Raw genomic sequence first — 26,931 nt, 5'->3', positions numbered from 1 at the left:
TGACTAGTAAATGTCTAAATTTCTATTTGAAATTTATAGGCAGTTTTGCAGAAAAAAAGCAAAATCTCTGGCCGTGAAATAATATCATTTCTCAATGAGGACATGTGTACCCCATCTTGTGCAAAGAAAGCTGGATCAGGCTTAATGTCCCTATTGCGAATTATTGCACCCCCAAATTGCGAGACAATTGTTGCTATATAAGAATTAACACGTTTGTACGCCTTTTCCATGGCTTTAAAGCGGTCTGAATTGCGCCATTGTAGACGTGACGTGGAAGAATAAATGACCATATAACCTCATGTTTTGAAAGCGCCTTCTTATGAACAAAAGCAACTGATTTGCAACAACTCTTATTCTTCTGATCAACAACTTACCCAAGTCATTCCCCCGCACAATGTATGAGAATGAAATTAGGCATAGGACCCACCTTTTCAAGCGTTCCTTTCTTTTGTCTTGTTTTGAATAACTGAAGGCCACTATATCCCTGCCACCGCAGGGAGATGTGTTGTCTTTCTAGTGTCAAATTTGTGCCACCTGATCTCTTAATACAGATTCCAAATCTGCATGTTTAATTATTGAGGAACCCACTGACCATATTTTCTGTGTATCTAACATTAAATAAAAAATTTGGTATATGAATATAGGATTTAAAAGAAGATTTCCCACGCCCAGATCTCTGTATGTCATCAGTTGAAAAAAACCCTTTAGAGCAATATCAGTGCTCGCATCGATACGGAAATAAAGGGACTTTCATTCCGAGCTAGCCCACAAATTCAGACGCTTAACTGCATTACAAAGTACCCCTGTAAATTGATGTCGAGCGAGTGAGGATAAATCAAAATGTCGAATTAGTGGACAAGAACTCTCTGAACGGACGCTGACATGCTACGAGATGGTAAGGAGGTGATATAGACATGCTACACCACCCTGCTTGTCTATTTGTAATACTGTGCCCTTACCAAACTGATCTGTTTTTTGAAATTCGGATGGTCAATAAGAAAGATTGTGTTTCATGATTTATGAACAAATTGTCTATTTGATTTTTTTGTAGACCTTTGCTTGTATTAACTGTCAATTCACCCATTTTTAAAAATCCCTGAAAGGCGAGGAAAATGCAGCAGAGAAAAGGGAGTTTCAAAAGCATTGGTACATAATAATTGTTTTTGTTATTGGTAATCTATAGTATCTGATTTGTGCTTCAAACGCTTCCTGCCCTGCAATATCTTTGTTGACAAGATATCTGGGATTGGACCAGGTACATTTTGCAATTTACAATGAAATTAAATGGCAGACAAATACATGTATGACCTCACCGTGGAATATGCAAGATGAGTTGATGAATGCAAAACAAAGTGCACGACCGAATTCAATGAAGTTAACCACGGCGCACAATCAAGCAGTCTACACACTTTGTAATAAGCTGTCATTCCAGCACGATGTGACTTATGTGTGTTATCAGATTCTGAGGCATCTAAAAGTTTAGCAAACTCAGAATGGAGATGATATTGAGGAATGATAGGGATACTGTTTAAAGTTGTGTCCTAGCATGTGGAGCTCCTTGCAGTAATCTGGCCCAACGCTTACGAGAAATTAAGGCAGCTACTACATTATCTTTCTTTGTTATGTAAACTACACGAAACAGGATATTATATTTCATAGAAGCAAGTACAAATGATCTAAGTAGAGTCATTACCTACTCTGATTTGGAGGGTGATTATCATAGGAGAATAATCTTTTTATAAGCTAGTTTGGCACCCCATAAACAAATGACCAAGACCTCTGGAACTAATTCCTAAAAGGTCATGTCTTTAAGTACTTCGGTAGAGCTTCAAGTTTCTGGCCGAGTGTAAAAGCATCATTCCCCTTTGAAACAAGCACCACAACCCAAGTAAGACAAACTGGAACTATCTGTGTAGAAATAATGTTCTAATCTTATGTCCACTCATGATTCAAAAATACACAGTTGCATTAAATGATTCAAGAAAACTACTCCACTTGTACAAGTCTTGGAACATTGATTAAGCTATTCTAACGTGATAATGTAATTCTGAAGCTTCTATTGTAACATTATGTAGTCTACGCCAAAATACCCTACTTCGTCTTATAGTTTTCGTAAAAAATCAGTTTGCCTATGACTAATAGTTGTGTTGAAGCGTTGTCTTGCGTTGAACAACGAGATAATTTAAAATATGCTGGAGCTCTAAACATTTTGAATTTGGGATCCTAACCACAGGCGCCTGAAGTGTGGATCGATAGCCCCCCCCCCCCCCCCTTTAATATAAAAAAATGTAAGAGCTTATAATTTCTCAATAATATAAAATTTCCCCATCTATCACATCCATATGTCGTTCTATGCAAGCAGATTGTACCTTTTCTTACGTTTAGACAATGGCCTTGTACGGTATAATAAAAATACACAAGGTAAGAAACAAAATTTGTAAACAAACGAGGGGTTCCCTGCTTCGAGACATATTTCCAAGGTAATAACAGTGTTACCTATTATAATTTTGCAAGCACTCTGTCAAGGAGATGTTCTTCTACTAATCTCGTTAACCTAACCCCATCATTAGTGTTTTATATGTCGTAATCGGACGATTTATTAATCGGACACATAAAATTCTCTCCATTGACAGCTTTGAAGGAGGTTTTGGAGTTCGCACATCTGTCTCGCTTTATCTGATTGGTCAAAGATTTAAACTGTATCACTGTTAACCAATCAGATAAAGCGAGACGGATGTGCGTTGTCAGACGCAGAGCGTATTTTTGTCTTCTACCACGAAAGAAAACAGAATAACGAGCCCGATTTCTGAATAAAATCTAGAAACGTTACCGAGGGATTCAAAATGCAAATACATTACAATGTCAAGTTCCTGGCGGATATCAAGTATTATTGTTTTCTTTATAAATAAATGCAAGATTTAAAAAAGTTTCTCTCGGAAATATTCACTTGCCCGATAGGACAAGTACATTAGCAGTTTAACTTGCCCAAACTGAGAATTTACATGCCCCGGGCAATCGGACAACCGTTAATGTCGATCCCTGACCCAATTGGACATAACCTAAGATTAAATGTTGGTATTTGTGTTGAAAGAACGTGTATCCTTCCCATTTCAATTTCTTTGTTATTTTTCAAGTTCATTGGGATGGTCATCTGCGGATTTCAAATTATTACACTGAGTTGGAAATCTAGGCTCTTGATAATGAAGTTAAACCCTTGAGAGAATTAATCTATTTGCCACGATTTTGTTAGGAAAATTGGCGAGATATCTTGTTAAGGTCATAGACATTAATGGATGTTGTACCTAAGCGCCATAGATTGGAGGCTGCGGAATCTTGGTTTTGAGTTTGGGCGCAGGGTGTTGTCCCTTGGAATTGCCGTTTGCATTGTTGGTTTGTGGACAAGAACTTGGCTGTTCATACAACTGACCGTATAAATTTTGTGGGCGAAAAGTTTGAGCAGACACATTGCTTGAGACTGGTGTGGCGCAATGAAGCATTGGCTAGTTACTACCACAACGATTTCAGCTGTGCTTAAACATGCATTGGAATTTATCTAAGGATCCTTTGAAGTAGAAATTCTAGCGTTTACAAGCAGTTGGTTTTGATGCATTTGCTGTATTATAAGCAGTTCCAGAGTTCATATACATCAACCATTATTCTGAGTCAACTTCACCCCAGGAAGAAGCAAGATTTCGCTCTTTAAGTAGCCTAAGCTGAGTATCGTCTTTCCTTCCGAGATATGGCCCTCTGTTTACACCCATTCTAAAGGTCTGTATATACGTAAGCAGATCAAGAGTCTTAGCGGGACGTGCACTCAACTATACACATGCAAATATGAGCAAAAAGAAATCTGTCAATTGTTCTATATTTTCCACTTTTTTGGGTTTAATATCTTTTGAAATTTTATCACCCATATTATTGAAGACTAATTTCTTTTCAACAGCCCCAGCTTTTGGTGTGACTAAAGTGGCCAAATGAGTAAACTGCCCACAAATAATGAACCTCCTCTACAACGGAAGTTGATGGAGCCTGAGTAACAGTTGGTGGCATCGGTTTTGCACATCTTGTGGAAATTGCTGGCTGCGTTTGGGAATTCACTATGGCCTGTCCACTAGAGGTACTTCTGGACGCCTCTGAGGCAATCATTGTCGGCTGGACCATTCTTCGCTTCTTAGATCTCGGTGGCATTGTGTTCATTTAGGGCAAGAAAAAGAAAAGAAAATTAAATAGAGTCTAACACATTTTTCTTATACAACTTAAATTATTTGATCATTTATTTTTTACATATCTATTTCTCTTAAAATTATGATTTTTATTGTTATTGGTTTTTTTGTTAAACCAGAGATAACTTATCTACAATGCATTTTTGTTACCTCCCTTAATTTAAAAAAAAACGTGTTAGGTCAGTTATTTGAAAGTAGGATAAATAAGTACGTTCAAATATTCACACTGCAACCTGATAAATCGTGACGATCTAGGTAAATATCATTACAATATCACATACTTATTACAAGATAAGAACTGTTTAAGTGCTAACTAATTATAATTATTAAGTGGTCGACTAAATACAAGATGGTCACAAGAGACGCTAGCAAAATCGACACCGAACCAAATCAGGAATCATCGGGAAATCATGGATAAATACCTGTAATTTGATTGCAGAAAACTACGATCTAATAGATAAAAAAAAATTAAAAAAAAACATCGGTATATATTACATGCATTAAATAATTCCATAACTTATATAATTTTGCAACAAATTGCCGTTAAATTTTGCACCAACCTCATTCAACGAGTCTTTGAATGAATAATTAAATATATATATGAAATAAGGGAAATTGACTCAGGGAGAATAACTCTATTTGTTTATTAAACTTTATGGGCGGGTATATATATTCTATTAGATGGGGACATGAACACTTTCTTCGATAAAAGCCTCCAATTCAAATGGAATTGGATGAAATAATATACATGTCTATTATTAACTACATTGTTAATATAATAAAACAGATTTTTCAGATGAATTATACATTTTTATTGAACAAAACAAATTTTCAAGGAACTTTTTGATACACAAAACAAAAACGCCATACGTGTTAACTATGTCATTAATGACCAAATCAGAGTGAATTGATCCAGAAAATCAGACCGAAAGTAAGCATGAGAATGTATACAGTAAAATACATTTGATATATCATGCAAAAATATATCTAATTTTGACTATGATTCGTTCTAATTTTAACCACATAATGATAAATATTTTTTCTTTCAGTAAAACTCAGTCAAATATTTATTTTTGAAGTTGTGGTAATTATAAATCAATGTGTGAACAGAGAAGATATCAAACAGTAATAATGCTCAAAGTCTAATCAAACAATACAAATTCTGAGAAGAACAAACACGGACCTCTTAAAACGGGTGGAATTAGGTGCCTTGGAGGAGTGAGCATCCCCTGTCGACCTGATAACACCTATCGTGTGCTCTTAATCATGATCGGGTAAACGGAAAAATTATACACAATTCAGTGTGAAGATAATGGTCTAAAAATTCTTAGAAAGACTTTAGTCTACATTCTATTTAACGAGAAATCAATAAGTTGTATTTGCAAACAAGGGCACTGTATCGACCTTAGTATTTGCAAAAAAAAAAAAAAAAAAAAAAAAAAAAAAAAAAAAAAAAAATAATAATAATAAATAAATAAATAAATAAATAAATAAATAAATAAATAAAATAAATAAAATAAAAAATAAAAATAACTTAAAACTAGATCCCAAACATCCTTGTGTCATCAACCTATTTGTCAACAGATTGCTTCGTTTTAGAATTTTGTCGTACTTGGAACACGCTCTTGCCTATCGAATAAAATGGGAGACATAAACCTCATTTGCAGTTGATGTGGCTTCATGAAGAAGAATAACTCTGAATAAGATTATAGGGGATTTAATGACAAGTGAATATTTTTCTAATTTATGTCATTTGATTCTGTATATTTAACTAATCAATATCATTTTGGTTAAGTACAGGGAAGGGAAAGTCACGATGATACAACTCAACAAAGTATATATCCTTAGTTCCATACTGACCCCGAGAGAATGATGTTCTTCAAATGTCTTCATTGGCACTGAAAAGACTTGTTTTGATTGTGTTGAAAATCAACATTGATTTTTGAAATATGTTTTAAAATCTTTCAATTTTCAATCACATTTAGCTAGACTGATGTTGTGAACATACATTGCGTGTTACATACCCCAAAATTATATACCTTCTTATTGCTTTGATATTTGTATATGCTGTATATTTTGCTGATTTTAAAGTAAAGTTCCATGGTGAAACAAAGTAATATAGTACATAAAAGTAACAAATATGCTATAGAAAACGACGTTTCAATATTTCAGCATATTACAGTATTGCTGGTTGCCGTAATTTTTGGCTAGGGACTAAACCTCGAACATTTTACCAATTTTCTATATCAGAAATCATAAATCTCATTCAAGTGTAATTTGTTTCTTATCCAAAGATTAAAAAATCGCATGATCCGACGTGAAGTCAATTAATGGAGAAAAGTTTTCCAGTACCAAGTGTACTTAATAACAAATCATTTCAACATTTCACATGCTACAGTTTACTGTCATAAAGAGTAAAGATGCTGCATGTATTGTGTTAAATCGACTTTCGCAACAGTACCATTAACACATCTTTGTGCTCTATGCCTAGGATGTCAAAGACTAGCAATATATTGTTTAACTTATGTGATATATGTTATGCAATAATAGATACAAAATAAAATTCGTATTTGAAACATCTAGCACATGGAAGAAAAATGTATATAAAGCAAAGATATGTTGAAAGCTGTGATTTATTTCATTGCAGTTATATTCGTGTTGTATTATTTCAATGGAAAATCATTTCTTAGAGATCAAAAGAATATATCAAAATTTCTTGATAAAATCAATTGTGTATCTAAAATTGACTAGGTCAGTGTAGACTTCCAGTTGTTCGGATATTTCCAGGAAGCCGCAAAGCTTAAAAAAATATGTCGTTGAAAAAAATATTTATTTTTTTAATAGTATATAAAGAAACATTTGATTGCAATGTTAATATAAACTTTTAATATTGTAAGCATAATAGGTATGTTAAAGCAATAATTAATTCCCATTTCGTATGTTTTATTATTATCACGTATATGCAATTAACAGTATGGTAAAATAATTGGGAAAAATGATGATTTGATATCATTACTAAATTAATATCAAATTTAAAATCAGCTTTTCTAAGTCTTGAAATATTCATTTTTTTCTTTACATTATGACCATATGCTTTATATGCAGCTACATAGAAAATATGTGTTTTCATCTCTGGGCACTCTATGCACGTCTCTGAAGTTTGTCGAATACAGAGTTCCTTCTTCATAGATAATTATAGAATGTTTCCACTTTTCTAAATTGTTTTATTATTTCTTGCTTAATCTCTTCGGTATGTTCCTGATAGAAAATCAGTACAAATCGAGAGGTTACATAAAGCATATACTTTGTTTAACCCTGCCTTAAAAAATTAGTGTATACTCCATGTATTTATGTTCTATGTATGTAAACCTTATTGAAGCCGTATTCTAGCCCTTGAAATTCTGAACAAATGAGAATAAACACTGCATTGAGCTGCTTGAATACTGAAGTATTTCATTGAGAAATTTAGTAACAAGAAACCTATTAATCTCAACTACATTGGGATAATTACTGTTGCTCTGCTTTTCTTAGGAAGGTTTAAAAAGGTTTTTTCAAGACTTTACTGCTGCCGTTTGTATAAAAGATTTCCCTTTATGTCAATTTCTTCAAATTTGAACCTTTTTTATATGTTTCAGAATGAATACTCATAAACCAACTTTATTTAGATATTTCTCATAAGATCATTTCTTATTTCCTGGTTAACTAAAGTGAAATATGTGTAAGTTTTAGGTAATTTCTTCTTCTTATTTCTTGTTGTTTATTTTAATCAGGTTCAGTCTGGCATAATGTTCAACATCCACAGTACATAACATAACTTCTTATTCCAACCATCCATCTGTTATCTTTTAAGTACATTGAAAGTTTAGACATAACTCAATAATGAATAACTATGTAGTATGACCATCCATCATATTTTATTGTGAGTACATTTATTTTCAAGTATCTTCTCATTAACAGCCACTTGGTTCAACCATCTACATTTTTACTTGTATCTCTTCAAAAGCTTTTAAGCATTTAAAAGTTACCTTAAGTTTATAATCTCGTAAACAAAATTGGAAACATATCTTGTCACTTAAGGCTACTGCGTCCGACCATGCACAATTTTTTTCCTTGTGTGTCTTCATAAGGTTTCATAAATTTAAACGTTGACTTGATAATCTCGAGCTCGTAAACAAAATATGAATCATATTCCAAAATAAAGCATTTGAATGGAATGAATGTCAGTTTTATGTATTTCATGACATAACTATATTTGTCAAAAAATAAAAGCAAATGATGATAGTACTTAATTTACAAAACACAGCTATCAATAGAAAGTACTACCATGTAAACATTCGACATATTCAACAATGATGTGTCCTTATTCTTGTTCCTAATTATCTTAATTTTTTTCCCCGTCAAGAACTCGTAAGATAAAACTGCTTATCATTTCATTGATTATATGAATCTACTCAGTTCAGTATATCCCTCAAAGTATATCAATTATTATCTAGTGGTATCTCTGAAAGTATACTTCGTCCAACGCTGGAAATCCAGTGAATACTCTCATTTATTTGTATTAATGTATTCCCATGTATGTTCCTATATGCGCCTTATGGTAGCCATATATAATCAAGCCTTGGGCTTAATGGTTTGAGCAAAACGGAATCCTCGCTGCATTGGACTGCTTGCATATTTAAAATACCTTTCACTGAGACACTATTAAGATAACAAACTTAAATTGAATATATAATCTGTACACTGAAAATGGGATTAGTCTACTTTAACAAGACTGTCCTTTCACTCCATTCTTGAGGTTTTAGGTGTATTCCCTGTATCTTAATGTTAAAAATTGACTCCCTTTCGCGTCTCTTCTTTCCCTAAACCCAAGGGTTGATAATTGGAACGAAACGGAATATAGACTACGTGTACAACGAGGTGCTTGTGTATTTATATGACATTGTTATGCTGCTCATGCTAAGAGTGAGAAGAAAATCTTCAAAAATTAGAAAGCTAGGGACAGCCTTTCCCTATGGATGTAAAGACAATGTCGATAGTGTTTGAAATCTTTCCAGTCCACAGTGTAGCAATGTAAATGTGATGGGACTTTTTAACCATACACAGAGACGTAAGCGTAGTCATGGGCATCGGTCTTACAAGAAACCTTTAATACACGATGTCTCTTTTGATTCATTACTACCTTACGTAAATCAACAGTTAGGTCTACATCATATTCGCACCAAACTTTACTCTGTCCCTTTGAAACTTTGATATACAGTACCGACCGGACACAACCTAACACCAGAGCGAACCCAAAGCGCACCCCGGGTTCGCTTCCTGGGTTCGCTCGGGGTCCGCTGCGGGTTCGCTTTCAGAAAATTTGGGACCGCTCTGGGTGCGCTTCGGGTTCGCTCTGCGTTCGCTCGGGGTCAGCTCTGGGTTCGGTAGAGCGAACCCGGCGTTCGCTTTCCGGGTTCGCTTTACGCACTCATGCGTGAAGCGGACCCCGCTTTAATCTTGCCGCCAGTAAGCCCCGCCCCTTGTATATTCCAAATACAGTAGTGAAATCGATCATTACTGTTTTTATGGCGATCGAAACATGTACATGTAAGTGACAATATGGAGAACGTTGATAATTTTTCAAGAATTTCACCGTACATTCGGCGTAGAATTATCACTTTTATTTTTTTAACTTACGAGCTAAGTATATCTCGAAAGAAAAAAAAAAGAAAAGGTGCTAAATCTATTTTCGATGTATCGGATGGAGGTGAAATTGATAAGAGTATCTTAATAAAAAAAAACTTTTCAAATTCATTTGTTTATATTATTCATGCGTGTTAAAATAAGTTGGAACTTCCAATTGTAATATATTGCAATTGCTAAATCGTAATTTAAATTTTGAAAGACAAACAACTGAATTACGATCATATTTATAAAATAGCTGTGACATACATGTACTGTACACGTAAAATGCTAAGTTTTCATATTTAGCAGTTTATATTTAAGCTAGGTTGTCGTCCATTACATGTATATGTAGGTCGTGATAATCACTAAAATTCTCATACAGTGTAACTTGAGTTTCGTTTTACAGATCATTTATAATTTACTTCCCTGGTATAAATCATTGTTTTATAAGGCGAGTTTAACGGAAGACTTATAAAAAAAAAACAACAGCAACAACAATCAAAAAACCAAAACAAACAAAGAAAAACTAATAAGTGGTCCACTGATAAAATATATTATTTTTTTTAAGTTGTTTTCAAATACATGTAAATGATCACTTGAATAGTTTGTGTTCCTTACTGGTTCATGATCCCCCCCCCCCCCCCCCCCCCCGCCCCACTACATACATGTACATACTGGAGCGGCATGTTAACAAACAAAATTCTAAATGTTTAAAAATAAATAAATACAAGAAAGGAAACAAACAAAATAAGAATTCAATAACTGTAAACTCGCATGATTAAGTAGATGAAATTAAGAGAATAACGCCCATTGTTTTGTTTTGTTTTGTTTTTGTTTTTTAATTATTATTATTGTTTTATTTCGATGAGCCCCCCACCCTTCTCCGTACTTGAATTGTTGTCTATGGGCCGGTTGTAGCGATTTTAATTTCAAATAATATACAGTGTTCTCTCTCTCTCTCTCTCTCTCTCTCTCGTAAAGCTATTTTACTGATTTTCAGCATTCAAGTGGCAGCAAATTACATGCATTGAACATGTACTCTTAATGCAACGTATCAAAGAACTATGACGTTTCCAAATTCAAAAATTAAAAAAAAGAATAATAATTGTATTTCTCATTGATAACGTGCCCAGACGAGGTACATGTAACTTAAGGGGCATCGAATTAAGGGGGAGTATATACTCAGGTATACCGTGACCATGGAGACAGTATACATCCAGCTAGCAAGTGTCAATTAAAAAACCCCACCGCAATTGCTCTTAATACCCGCAATATATTCGAAACAGGTGGATGATTACCGATACGTGATGACCTTGGCTTCACTTTGAAACTACAATTATTAAAGTGTTGAAATTAAATAATTATCATACAATTACAAAGTTCAAATACAGGTACCTATGTAATGAAAAAATATATGTACGTGTTCGTATTAAGGTATCTTTGCAAGTTCAATTTACTAATGTTGGAATTACGTGTACTTTTCATGCACAAGTACAAAACGTACCCGTTTAGTATATTTTTTATGTTCATATAAAGTATTTCGAAAATTACATGTAGTACATGTAAGAGGTTCGTGAACATGTAAACCTGTATAATTATATATATCGACGCGAAGGAAAGTGATAAGCAGTTTTGCAGTTTTTTTTTTTTTTTTTTTTTTTTTTTTTTTTTGACTGACTTGCAAGTAGTTACAAAAATTCGAAAACATACAATGTAAGGTCTACATGTAGGATAATTAAAATTGACAAAATAATCTTTCCCTATATACATGTATTTAAATCAAACTATTTATTAAATTTTGGTAAAAGATTAATTAAAAAAAATATACTAGTTAAATGAGATTTTTTTTCCTCCAATTTACGTATTGACATAATGCACATTTATTCTGTACAATGTACATTCAATTTTTTTTCATGATCAATTATTAAGATCGATAATTTCGAAGTTGGTCTGGATAAATTAAAACGTGCATGTAAATTGAAATAATTAATAAAAAAATAATTAAATTAAAGCACGTACATGTTCTTATACTAACTGTTCTTATACTAATGTTCTTATACTGTATCTTGAGATAATAAAATTCTATAATTTATCGAAGACCATTTTTTTCTTTTTTTTTTTTTTTTAGTAACATATGTTATAACCATTATTATTATATTCTTTTTTTCTATTATAAATTAAAGTACTTATTGTCTGATAAATTTACGCAATATATATTTATATATTAATGAACTTTAAAAACAAAAAAAAATAAATATTTAACTATACATGTAACATGCTACCTGGAAAATAAAAAAATATAATGTATCAATAGATTTTAAAAATAAAAAAATAATGAAAATAGATGTGTAAATATTGCATGTTGTCTGGAGAATTAAAGTATATAAATGTAAAATCATGTTTAAAAATCATATTAATACTATTTTTTAAACTGTACATTCACACGCTTTGCTTGTACAATGTTTAGATTATAAACTGGCATGTTGACTGGTCGATGCGCTGATGGTCAACGCATTTTGTCACTTATCCTGATTGACAGATCTGTTCGGCATGTCGATTGGTCGAAGCGCTGATGAGTTAATCGATAATCCTGATTGACAGCTCTGTTATGCAATACCGAACGCGCGTTCGCTTTCTGGGACCGCTACTGAATTTGGGGTTCGCTTTCAGCGTTCGCTCTGGGTCCGCTCTGGGTTCGCTGCGGGTTCGCTACGGGTGCGCTCCGGGTTCGCTCGGGGTCAGCACTAGCGGACCCCAAGCGAACCCGAAGCGAACCCAGGGAGCGAACCCGGGGTGCGCTCTGGGTTCGCTTTCTGTTAGGTTGTGTCTGGTCGGTACTGTAGTCTTCTTGAAAAGGTCAAGGAAAGTCCATTTTTTGATTCCTCGACACCAGAATATAGGCTCGGATCTGTGATTATGGATATTGCAAATCATAGGCTTTTTAAACCCCCGCGTTTTACTGAAGAAAATGCAGATAAAACAATCCGTTTTTTCCTTAAAATTCAATATGCCAACAAAGGTATTGACGCGGTTAATATAAGTAATATTCTTAATCACAAAAGGGTCCAGTCTTGTATTCCACCATATTTCAAGTTAAAGACTACACCTTGTATTTCCTACAAATATAAATCGGCTATTGCTTCCAAACTTTTTAATTTAAGAAAACTTTACAGGGCCTGGATATCGAATATCTGAAACATAATCCTCCATCATGTTCATGTTCTTCTTCGCCCTATAACTATAGTCCTGCTGGACACGTTATTACTGATGACGTAAATATAGTTAATAATGAGGACCTTAGATCACTAATTTAAAAGGTCCTAAATTTAGGGAACCCCGATCCTTTAACTGGTGTCGGAATTTCATAAATATTATGGATTCTGTAGAGGACTACGCAAGGCGATGGGCTAGACATGAAAAAGAAGACCTTGACACTTTGTCAGAATGGATTAAATGTATCAGATGTATTTTAAAATCACGTATTAAAAGATTGAGGGGCAATATGAGAACCATCTATCCTTCTGTATTCAATAATCCAGAAGTGAAAAAAGAATTAGATAGATTACATGATTACATGACTGGTCCCAGCTGACAAAGCAGGTAACAACATTGTCTTTGTTTGTAAGGCTCATTATATTAAATGTATTTTAGAGGAACTTGGATTTAATTCTACAAGTGATAATCCAACTTATACTCGTAGTTCCCTTTCTAAGGAAGAAATTCTTCAAAATCATATGTCAGTTTTGAATATTTTTAATATTACAAACAACCAAAATGAATTTGAATTATCATATTTATACTGGATTACGAAACTTCATAAAAATCCTTACAAACAAAGATACATAGCGGTTTCATGTATATGTTCAATCAAGCCTCTTTCTTTACTCCTATCTAAGATATTAACAGTGGTGAAGGAGAAACTTCAAGAGTACTGTGCAACAATATATTCGAGAAGTGGTGTAAATCAGATGTGGATACTTAAAAATTCCAAGGAACTTTTGGAAAATTTGAAATCACAAGATTTTACCAAAATCAACAGCTTAAAAACTTACGACTTTTCTACTTTATACACAACCATTCCCCACGATAAATTAAAGTCCAGGCTTTCTGATATAATTGACAGCTGCTTTTTCAATAAAATGGAACTCGTAAATATACTTACCTTGTCATTGGTCATTTGCAAAATTATTTTGTTAAAAAACATTCTGATTGTACACACAAGTACTCTGAAGTTGACATTAAAAAGATGCCTGAGTTTCTGATTGACAATATCTATGTGGTTTTTGGAGACCAGGTCTTCCAACAATGTATTGGAATTTCCATGGGTACCAGTTGCGCCCCGTTATCAGCAGACCTTTTTTTGTATTCATATGAAGTAGAATTTGTCCAAAATCTTGTACGTGAAAAGAAGAAAACACTTGCTGTGGCCTTCAACTCGACATTTAGATATATCGACGATGTATTGTCAATTAACAATGGCTTTTTCCATTCTTATGTCGATACGATATATCCTGGTGAGCTTGAGATAAAAGATACCAGAGCGTCTGACACATCTGTTTCATATTTGGATATTTTACTTGAAAAAGACGTTAATGGTAATCTAACAACCAAGCTTTATGATAAACGTGATGACTTTAACTTTTCAATCGTCAACTTCCCTTACTTATGCAGCAATGTACCTTCATCACCTGCATACGGGGTATATATCTCTCAGTTGATTCGATACGCAAGAGCATGCTCTACGTATGTACAATTTCTAAAACGAGGTAAATTATTGACAAACAAGTTGATGAAACAAGAATATCAGCTGTCTCGTTTAAAGTCATCATTTCGTAAATTCTATGGTCGATACAATGACCTTGTCAGCAAATACAATTTATCATTGAGTCAAATGCTGACTGACGTTTTTCATACTAGTTGTTAGGCCATTACTTACACACTGCATTGTCGACGGATTTTTCCGTTATTTCCCGATCATGACAAGGAGCACACGGCGGGTGTGACCGGTCGGCAGGGGATGCTCACTTCTCCATGGCACCTGATCCCACCTCTGATGTTTAGAGGTCTGTGTTTGCTCTGCTCCTATTTTGTATTGTTTAATGGACTTTTGAGCTTGAATACTGTTCGTTATCTCCATATATTTCATTTCATATATATATTTCTTTACTTTTATTTCAATATTCATGTCCAATCCTTCCCGTGGGTAACAATACACTTGAATATACACTTTCTGTGTTAAACTTTAACCCCATACAAGTATTAGCATTCCAAAAAAAAAAAGCTTGCTGTGCGTGAACAATTTTAATAGGGCTGCGCAGTAATATCGATATTCCGGTATATTGCGATTCGTTGATAAAATATATCGTATTGCGATACTTTTTTTTTAATTACCGATATACCGGTACATGCTTGGATTTCTAAAGAAAATTATGAAATTTAAGATGTCAGAAACGTTTTCAACCCTGCCAAAAAATAAGACTACTGTTGTATGGTTGCATTTCATTGCTAAACTGTAGTGAAATCATAAAGAACTTCTTTTTGCTACACCATATTTAAAATAGTTTTATATTCTCTGCTCATAAATGGGGGTTAACAAAATAAGAAAAGATAATTTTAACTGTTATTGACAATATTGCAATACCAATCGCAATAAAGTTAAAAATATAGCAGTATATCTCAATACGAAATTACCATCCGATACTCAGGCTTCTGAACAAATTACTAGTAATTATTATTTAAAGAATAAAAAAAAGTTAAATCCAGCCTGACCAACAGAAACTTGAATTCAGAATATAAGTCCTTCGATAAGAATCAAGAAAAACTTAAACCCCGTATCCATAACGGAAAATGAGACTCGGACTATATTCTAGAAATAGAATTTTTTATTTCTTTTTCAAGAATGGATATAACCGGTGATTTGAAAAAAAAAAGTTCAAAAACATACAGATCTAAAGAAAACGTTACATCATTATCAAATGGTTAAAGAATAAACGTATAACAAATGCGATAACATCTTTGCACGTTAAGAAAAGAATACTCATATGCATTTAACTTCTATATTTTCTTTAACTATGAATTAATTAAAAGTTATTAAGTAATTAATTCACAGATATTAACATATACATTGGTGGATCTAAAGGGGATGGGGGACAGCACCTTGGATTTTCAGAATTATTTATTAACAATGGTAATGTAAAGTAAGAAATATATGATCTTGGACCCCTTTGGAAAGAGGGACCTCTCGGAAAATGGTAAGAAGAGTCATACATTTAAAGGAAATTGATCTGAGGAAGTGACTAAGCCAACTATTACCCCCCCCCCCCACCTTCCTATCCCAGTCACCACAACATCACCACGAAATAAGTTTATTTTTATTTATTCCTTTTTCCTTTTGAATTATATATTACAGGTATTAATATTATTATTATTTGCTTCTTAACGGCTTTCCAAGTCCGATATCCCCTAGAGGAAAAATTCCTGATTCAACACATGTTATTTATTTACTTAATTTCATTGCATTGAAAATCAACACCTGGTAGTTAAATTGATATAAAAGGATATCTGACAAGTGTTGACCTGACCAGCTTTGTTCCTTCCGTTTTGCAGTACATGGAAAATATTAAGATTATTCTTATTTTAACGTCCAATGTTCATGTCTTGTTTGGGTGTTAAGCATGTTTGTATATATTAGTCCTCATACTCTCCAACTGAGAGTTAATCATCAGATAATAATTATGTTGCTTCAATTTTTGCTCAGGTTTCATAATGTTAACATACTTATATAAACAATCTTATAGTACAAACCACAACTTCTTAGTCGGGCCAACTCTATTATCTCTATAGTTATTTCAAAAGTGTGCTGTCTATTTCCAATTCAAACACTATTATAAGCACATACGTATATCGACCATCCATCACACTTAGTTGTGAGTACCATCACAAGAAATTTATCTTTTAATCTTATTACTGCAATAAACAGCCACTTGGTCCGACCATTCACAATAATATTCTTATGTATCTTCAAAAGTTGTTATGCAATTATACCTTAACACTATAATGATTTTCTTAGCGAGATAACAAGCAATATTTTAAATAGTAAAGATTAAATGGTAGAAATAAATGTTAGTATTATGAAAATACATGACTAAAATCTATAAATTAAAAGCCACTGATGATAATACTCAATTTTCAAAATAATGTACAAAATGAAGAAAAAATGACTTCTTCGTGTGCAGTACTTAATAGTTTCCTTGTTCCGAGTTGACTTAATTCTCTTTTTCTTCCGTTCAGTATATATTGGAACCTATCTTTAGCGTCCTTGTTTCGAGTTATGTTAATTCCCTTCTTCTGTTCAAGAACTATCGATACCTATATAACCTTTGACAGTCTTTTAGGGAGAGGACGTCTTACATATTAGTTATTAAATGTAGCTCAAAACACAATAAACATCGAAGCACTGAAAATATGTTCCAATCATAAACATGGTCTTTAGAATTTATTTCCTTCATTTACTGGCATGTAGACGTCGTCGGCAATAAATTGTTTTGATTGTTTAGATGCGTCTTTGCGGGATTGAACTTGAGCATAAACATCTCCTGCGTCATTTTGTGATTCCTTTTGAGCAGTACTATAGTCGTTTTCCCTAACGTTATCCAATTCATCCTTCTCATTGAGGTGGTTGTAGAGGCATGGGTCATGATCAAGGTTACTTTGATTTTCGCTGTTTTCTTGGTGTGCAACTTCATTGCCAGAATCACTGCCTCTTTTATCGTTTATCGCATCTGTTTGCTTGAGAAGAAAACATGAGCTCTATAAGGTTCTGTTAATCCTGAAATTATATGTTTGAAAGAGAAAACTCACCATTTCAATGCCATTTTGTGAATCATTGTTGTCAGTAGTTGAACATTTTAGGTCCTTTTTGATTTGATGCTGATGACTGTCCTTTCTTTTAAGTAAAATAAATATGATTTTTTTTTTTATTTTAATCATTCATGTTTCTCGTATATGTTTGGAAGCTGAGACAGCTTTTATACGAAGTTTACATATTTTTAAATGAAAACAAAGATTGAAATTTTGAATATGAAACAAACCTTCCATTATAGTTATAATGAATATTTCAGGGTTGCATACACACCTGTTCAAATTAATATTTTTGATGCATTGTCATTAATACGAAATATTAAACAAAGAACAACATCAGAAAGACAATACTTACGAGTTTTGACCGTTCCCTAATGATCTCGATTTATTTGTGTAGACAACAAACACAAGCACTGCTAAAGATGCGCCAAATATTACACCAATAATCCCAGACAAGATTGCTACGAAAGCTTTAAAGCATATTTTAATTATTCATCATTACGTGCTGACATAGCCATATACGTAAACTTGTAACTTTATCGATTAATAACCATGTCAGCTCTAGCCAAAAAAATATCAGTTTGTTACCAATGAAATATATGGAGATAACGAACAGTATTTAAGCTCAAAAGTCCATTAAACAATACAAAATAGGAGCAGAGCAAATATGGACCTCCAAACATCAGAGGTGGGATCAAGTGCCATGGAGGAGTGAGCATCCCCTGCCGACCGGTCACACCCGCCGTGCGCTCCCTGTCATGATCGGGAAATAACGGAAAAATCCGTCGTCAATTCAGTGTGTAAATAATGGTCTAACAATTAGTATGAAAAACGTCTGTCAGTATTTGACTCAGGCAGAAGTCCAGTCTAAACAGGAATTCTGGATGAACAATGGAGAAGATATTTAAACTACATTCAATATTAAGCTTCCAAGGTAATTGTTTTAGTTTACATAAATCATATTTTTAAGTCTTTTTGGTAATTAATTTATTCATAATATTTTTTTTTACACCTAGGTCTCATTAAATTCTATGAATCCATTTGTAGAACTCTGATCTTGAGGATACGAGGACTTTACATTTTTTTTTTGATTTTGCGTTGCTGTCACGAGTTGACATGGTTTAAAATTGGGAATTATATGTTGGACTAGAATTCCAAGAATGAATCATTCAACCAATAACATTCAATTTAATTAATATGAAAATTAATATTATATATAGCATTAAACATATTTAATTGCTGCGATTCGCAATGATTTTCGAGCGTTGATTAAAATATATGAGTGTTTTCAGGCTAAATCATAGAATTTGTGCATAACTAGAAAAATGATGAATGTATTATCCTGTCTTCTATTATTTCTCCATGATTTAACGACTCTAGATTATTTATTCCAATCCAGTATGACATCAAATTAAAAACAATATATAAAAGAAAATGTTGCACATCGTTTGGTCAACCTGCTTAAGGAAACCAGGGTCATATCGTTTTGAGCGGCGTCACATAATTTCAGATTTTTTTCGATTTACTATATACAGCACAAAGCGTTTTCTGATCGCAACATAGTAAAACATATTTAAAAAACCAAACTAACTCTCAGCTCCTGTTAGGTACATTCAAAGCTACTTTTTTTAAGGAATTCCGATCTTGAAAAAAAAACTGTTAAAACGCTGTAGAATGGTCTTACGGCAGCGAACTTGGTCCGTCATTTCTCTAAAATTTTGGACTGTCAATGTCGACGACTAATTGAACAGTTCAAATAAGATTTCTGTCTTTGAGTTCAGTTCGCCGCTGGGTGTGTTTTCTTACCGCCCCTTCGTGATTTTTCGATACCACTGGTAAAGGAAATGGAAATATTAATAAAAAAAACATTTTGCTCTGTTCTCAATACAAGTATCCAGATTGGGTATAAAGTTTAACGCCATTCATGTGCACTATGTGATCGTGAAACATCGACATTTTTGCTCTACTGAATAGTCAACATTTCCTCCTAAAACGTCGAACATGTCAAGAAATTGATTTCAGATGATCAAAAAATTACATAATTTCGTGATATTTGATACTTTTAAATATATATATGAATAATTTTTCTGCAAAAGCATGAAGTAGAAGAAAATTTTGTGCACTTTAAAGCGTTTATCTTAAAGATTAAATTTTACGCTGTTCGCCACAGGGACTACCATGCATCTTCGAAATATTTTCTTTATTTTCTACTAACATTTTAATTGAAATACGATACGTTATTTTCAATGTGAAGCGCTTAGTCTACAATTAAGCGGAGCATTTCTTGTAAATAGTTCTTTTCTCAAAGTTTCAATTAATCTTTCTCCATATTGAAGATACAAAATCGATGTGTACCTTTGGAATCAAAAAATGTCCTGTCTCTCTTTGGAATAATAAGCTCTGGCATTTCTGTAATAAAAGAATATATATATATATATATATATATATATATATATATATATATATATATATATATATATATATATATATATATATATATATATATACACTGTATATATATATATATATATATATATATATATATATATATATATATATATATATATATATATATATATATATATATATATATATATATATATATATATATATATATATATATATATATATATATATATATATATATTAGGGATGTCAACGAATAGTCGACTATTCGACTATCAGTCGAATGGACCGACGATCGAATATCGAATCGGCAATCGAATAAATAGATACAATAGACAAGTGAAACGAGACTGCATTTTCATCTCAAAATGTAGAAACCGTCTTTCCTTAGACATAGGTGATAAGATAAATAATTTTTCCTCAACAAAACTGCTGACTTTCTATGTACATGTAGAAAGTACAGTAATTATAAATGCTTCTCTAACGCTAGAATCATTCGTCAATTACTAATTGTATTCTTTTTGTAATAAATTATGCATCACTTTTCTGGACTTCGTATATTTATTAATTGGTCTTAATTGATGTCATAACCTGTACCAATTATATTTGTTATTTTAAGAATGTACAATGTAAATTGTTCTCAAAGGATGTATAAGTACTGTCCAATACACAGGGTATTTCTCTATAATAAGATTATTTTTTTAATAAAATTTCTGTTTTGTTAAACTCAATTCAATATAAGCTATATTCGTCATAAATATCGAATATTTACCAATACATGATCCATTTGATTCGAGAAACCCAACAACACAGCTACACAAGAATGAGGATGGATTCCATGCACATAAACTTGCATTAGGTGTCCTTGTACATTGTTGATGATACATACATGGAACGTTAATGGCTTTATTTCCTATTGTACATGAAAAAAAAAAATGAAATAAAGTAGACAGATGTGCTTGCATCAAACAATTTGGCAAGCTAATTCCCGGAACACCATATTTCGTTATCTATACGTATAAAATAACTGGTGAATGAAGAAAACTTAGAATGACATTTAATATTGCAATTGTCTTCATTAATGATAATTTTTAACTTTCAGATTTGCTTATATTCACAGGCATTCCTACCTTCTACACAATTATTTTCAATTTGAAGGTATCCACTTTTACAAGAACAATAACTTTCTGTACATAATGCGTCAGGTTGTTGACATTGCTCATTGAGACTGCAAATTTCTCCGAGTTTTAAATTTCCTATTAAAAATGAATTAAAAAATGTAGAATATTTAGTCTGGGAGATAAATGATGAAATATGCTGAACTCTGTTTCAATTAAACGTGTAATATTTCTTGGAAGTGAAAAGTGTGAAAAGATTCTTTAATTTAATTAAGGAATGAATTTACATGTAATAGCTACCCATTCTATACGGTATAAACCGGGTTGGGGCAACTTACGCTTTATAAACCGCGAAGCGGTTCATAAAAAAGCGTAAACTGTTCCAACTCACTTTATACCGTATAAATTGGGTAGCTATTAAATTAGATCCTTATAATTTAATTTTCATTTATTTGGTGTAAGAAAAACAGATGATTGTCCTTACAAAATGACTTCAATTCGTACAAAATTTGAATGCAACGTCAGGCGGATCGATACGTTTTTGACGCAAGTCATTGTGACGTAGGCAACCCATTTTACACGATATAAAGTGATTTTTTTTATCCAATCAAATACAGCGTTACAACCAGATTTAAATTATAATGGAATATAAACCTTTCTGTAATTGACACTTTAACAATTTAAACCGAACATTGAATTCTTCAAATACAGAAATTACAAAGTGCTATGTAGCTAATTGTACTTAAACTTTGCCTACCAATACATGATTCGTTGATATCGACGAATCCAACATCGCAGCCACACTGGAGATATGACGAATTTCCCAGACATAAACCAGCATTAAGTGTCCCTGTACATTGCTCATGATACAGACATTGCGATCCAATTGTTTTATTTTCTGTCATATTAATAGACTAAAGCAATGCAGAACTTTGAAATAAGAGCAAAATGCTTGAATTACATGTAAAATATTAAAAAAAATTATTTTAAAACTGGTTTTATTTAAAATAATACAAAAAGAGTAAGACTAAAATTTCATCACTGACAAGCACTTTTAGTTGTTGTCCTCCTTAGTCTTACAATCGTAGATTATTTTTTAACTTTATGCTTTCAGTTTTCTATTATCGTTTTAGTAAAAAGAATGATTCACGAACTTAAATGGCTATCAATAACAGGAGCAAGAGGAGAGATAGTGTATATCATACAATGATATAAGAAAAGATGCTGAATATCGCATGGCTTTCTAACTATAATTGAAAAATATTTATCTTTTATTCTCCAGACACCCAATTCACAATGTCATTCACTAACATCAGTTCCAAAAAACTTTTCATAGCATTTTGTATGAGAATTAATAATTACATGTACATTGCTTACCTTCTACACAATGATTTTCAATCTGCAAATAACCGCTTTTACAAGAACATTGTGTCTTCCTACATTCTGCATTTAATTGTCTGCACTGATTGCTGGTGGTACAGTTTTCTCCCAGCTTCAAATTCTCTGTGATTGCAGAATGTAAAAGTAAAATGAGACTAGATGGAAATACTAACGCGTTGCAAAATTCATGATATTATTCACATTCTTACATTTAAATGTTCATACCAGAACCAAAATTTATGGATAAATTTAAGGAATTACTGTCTAGTTTGTTGGTTATGCAAGGGCACGTTTCAATCTGTCATTCTTGTCCCTGGCATACCCAACAATCCTAACAAAAAATACTATAGTAAACTATAGTTAACTATAGTTTACTATAGTTAACTATAGTACCAAAGTAAAAATTTTGGAACTTTGATTTACTATAGTAAAAAATTTTGAAACTTTGATTAAGTACGGTAAATCCCGTGGAATTATGTTTTTGATTCCCATTCCTTATATTTTAATATATTTCAAGTTTAAGACTCATAAAAGCTCTAGAGAACTTTTTAAAAACCCGACCCCCCCCCCCCTTAAAAGATTAATGTACAAGACATGAATTGTAATGTAAAGGTTGTCGCTTGCGCCGATAAATAAGCAATATTTATTTCAATGTATTTAATTTTAATGTCATGCAGTTGTAACGTAAGTCTTATTTTTGGAGAAAAAATAATATATTATAAAAAAAAAAATTGTGTCATTTAGAATCAAAATATCTAATTCATCAACTTCAGTCAACATGTGTTTTTTTTTAAATTTATAAATGTAAATATTGCATTTGAATTGACTATGTATATTTAGATAAAGATGTACAACAAAAACCAGCCACAACCAACCCCATGTCCACCCCTTCCCCTAAAACGTCTAAATAATCACCAAAAAAAAAAAAAAAATAAAAAAAATAAAAAAAAAAAAAATAAAAAAAATAAAAAATAAAAAATAATAATAATAAAAAAAATAAAATAAAATAAAAAAAAAAAATAAATAAAAATACATAAGTTGTTAAACTAATGAAAAATCTTTGAAACTTTGATTAGGTATAGGGAAAAATTTGAAACTTTAAAAACTATAGTAAAAACTTTGGAACTTTGATTTACTATAGTAAAAACTTTGGAAGTTTGATTTACTATAGTGAAAACTTTGGAACTTTGATTTGTTATAGTAAAAACTTTGGAACATTGATTTACTATAGTGAAAACTTTGGAACTTTGATTTACTATAGTTAACTATAGTTTATATAGTAAACTATAGTTAACCATAGTTTACTATCGTATTTTTTTGTTAGGGAAACTAGACAGTGATTCCTTATATTTACATTTTATACGTATATGTGAAATAAAATTGTAAATATCAATTTAAATAATGCCGATTAATAGATTTTTAATACACGATGCCTCACATGTTAATTTCAATAGTCCCCACCCACTGACGTCAGACACAAACACAGCCGCACGGGATTGACATACATATAAGTCTCCTGACTTTTCACTTGGCAAAATTAACTTTCCAGTTGAATTATCAAGAAATCTACTCACCTAACTTTCAAAGAGTTATCACAGAGAAAACAATTAGAAATGAAAATATTTTTTCGTAATTAAAATATATAGAATACACATGTAGGTGTTGTTTTAATGCTAAAAGAAATAGTTTTACTTAAAGAAATATCTATATAACTTAAATGCAAAAGGAGAGATTAAGTATTTTTATTCTATCATAGAAATGAAAATAAGAGATAATATTTTTTAAAAAGTTTATTCATAGATAGTTACCAATACAGGATCCGTTTATTTCGACGAAGCCAGAATTACATCTGCACTTTAGATATGAAGAGCTTCCTCGGCATACGCCGGCATTTGGTGTCGCTGTACATTGTTTTTGATATTGACATCTTGAACCAAGTGTCATGTTACCTGTTGAACAAACACTAAGTACAGAGCTTAAGCAAATTATTCATCCCCCTCCCCCCCCCCAAAAAAAAAATAAAAACACAAACAAACAAACAAACAAATCTCTGTAGAAAATGTATTTCCATAAAGAATTCCTGTAGATTTAAAAAAAATGTCGAAAGTCAAGATTCTACTGGAATATAGTGTGTGTGAATGTGTGTGTGTGTGAGGGTGTGTGTGTGTGTGTGAGGGAGGGTGTGTGTGTGTGTGTGTGTGTGTGTGTGTGTGTGAGAGAGAGAGAGAGAGAGAGAGATCTTAAGAATCGGTGTAATGGAATTTGAAGATAACGAAAGTAATTAAGCTCAAAATCCAATGACCCAGCAGGCATTTCAACTTTGGTTCAACGTTGAGACAACGTCGTACCTCAACGTTGAAATGGCGTTGAATTTTAGTTGGATTTGAAAGTTGAATGGACGTTTAAATCTGATGTTGGTTTAACGTTGATATTTTACGTTGTTTCAACGTTGAATTAACGTCTATGGACGTTATATCAAGGTTGAAAAAATGTTGATATATGTATGTTTTTGGTTGACATTACAAAATATCTTTAACTTTGTTATATATTGAAAACCTTATCAAATTTGTTTGTCGAAATCTTTAACTCTCAGTTTGCTTAGATATTAATTAAACATAGATCCAATAAACACACTGGTGTGTATAATTCCATGTATAAGAGTATATACATTGAAAGAAAATTACCAATTATTTTTTTATTATTTTTTTTACATCCATGAAAACATAATCACTATTTATTCCTATTTGTCTTCAATGGCAATTGCATGTCACATGTATCAATCTGGTTGAAGTCTACATAAGAATTTCACATTCGTAAGAATCCGATGGAGAGATTCTTGAATGGTATTGAGAGTGCTCCATCGAAATGTTCCGTATCCGTATTTCAAAATTCACAGGATCTTAGATTGGTAAGGAAAGGACAGGACAGCTATTATTCACCATCTGCAAATAAATAAATAAAATGCATTATTCAGCAGTCATATTCATGTACAAGATTACATGTATAATTTGATCTTAAATGCATCATTAGAATACATGATTTATTCAATGCAGATGTTCAACACGCTATTCAGAGCGCGTGTGCCGCGTTTTGAATCGTGCAAAACTTATGAAGAATCAAACGCCAAATATTTCATCAAAATTATTTTCAATACACATTTGAGAAGCAAAAGTTGCATGTCATTGTAAAAAAGATCAATTAAATAAACGTGTATTTACATTTATTGGGAAAGTAACGTTCCAAAATGTGGAATGGACATCAGCGTTTCACGAGTCTAATAAACAAAATGGCGTTCTATACAGCTGGAAAGATTCTTTGTTTCATTTTGCGACAGTAATTTGATACCAAAGTGGTGAGCGTGTTTTGGACACGGATAAATTCGGACTTTAAGGTTTCGAAGTCAAACCACATTCAGATAGCTACCGCGCCCTTGCATCCGATTTGTTTTATGTACTGAGTAAAAAAAATGCATTTATTGTCTCATCTTAATCAAATTATGTACGTATTTTTAATGAACACTCGTAGTTAATTGTTCGTTTTTCAAATATGATTATATTATTAATGCATTCAAATATTTATTGCATAAATGAGAGCAATTATTTCGTCGGTTTATCATTGGTTATACAACGTCAATCTGACGTTGAAAATAAGTTGTGATTTCAACGTCTTTTTTTCAACGTCATATGACGTTGTAAATTGGTTATCAACGTCATCAACCAAGATCAACATATTTACAACGTTGTATGCCTGCTGGGGAAGCAATACAAATTGTAAGCAGAGAAAACAGGGACCTATTAAAACACCAGAAGGAAATTTACAAAATTAAAAAAAAAAGAATTTTTAAAAATGTACGATGTCTGAAAAAGATTCTCTTATAAAAAAGATATTAACCCTCTACACAATTGTTTTCGACTTGAATGTATCCTCTGATACAGGAACATTTCTGATGGTAACACTCCGTATGAGATTGTCCACATTGCTCTGTATAATAGCATTGTTCTCCAGGCTTCACCTTTTCTATTAAAGGAGAAATTCTTCCATGTAATGAAGATGATATAGAATAACATATATCACAATTATACTAAAAAAGGTTAAAACGGTTTAAATATCCTTCGATGAAGATTTTCATCAAAGAAATAACATGTTATAAAATGCATCATTGGAACATTTGGCTTTTTTTTTGTTATGAAAAGCTACTAATTTTATCATAAACAAATAAAGAATAAATATGCAATACAAATAAGGGGTAATTACTTATTATGCAATATCCATTGGAATTA

This window comes from Saccostrea echinata, unplaced genomic scaffold, assembly GCF_033153115.1.
Source record: "Saccostrea echinata isolate AGI-Se365-2 ecotype Australia unplaced genomic scaffold, CSIRO_AGI_Sech_v1 ptg000011l, whole genome shotgun sequence".
Classification (NCBI taxonomy): Eukaryota; Metazoa; Mollusca; class Bivalvia; order Ostreida; family Ostreidae; genus Saccostrea; species Saccostrea echinata.
The sequence above is the reverse complement of the archived record's forward strand: the minus strand, read 5'-3'. Positions refer to the sequence as shown.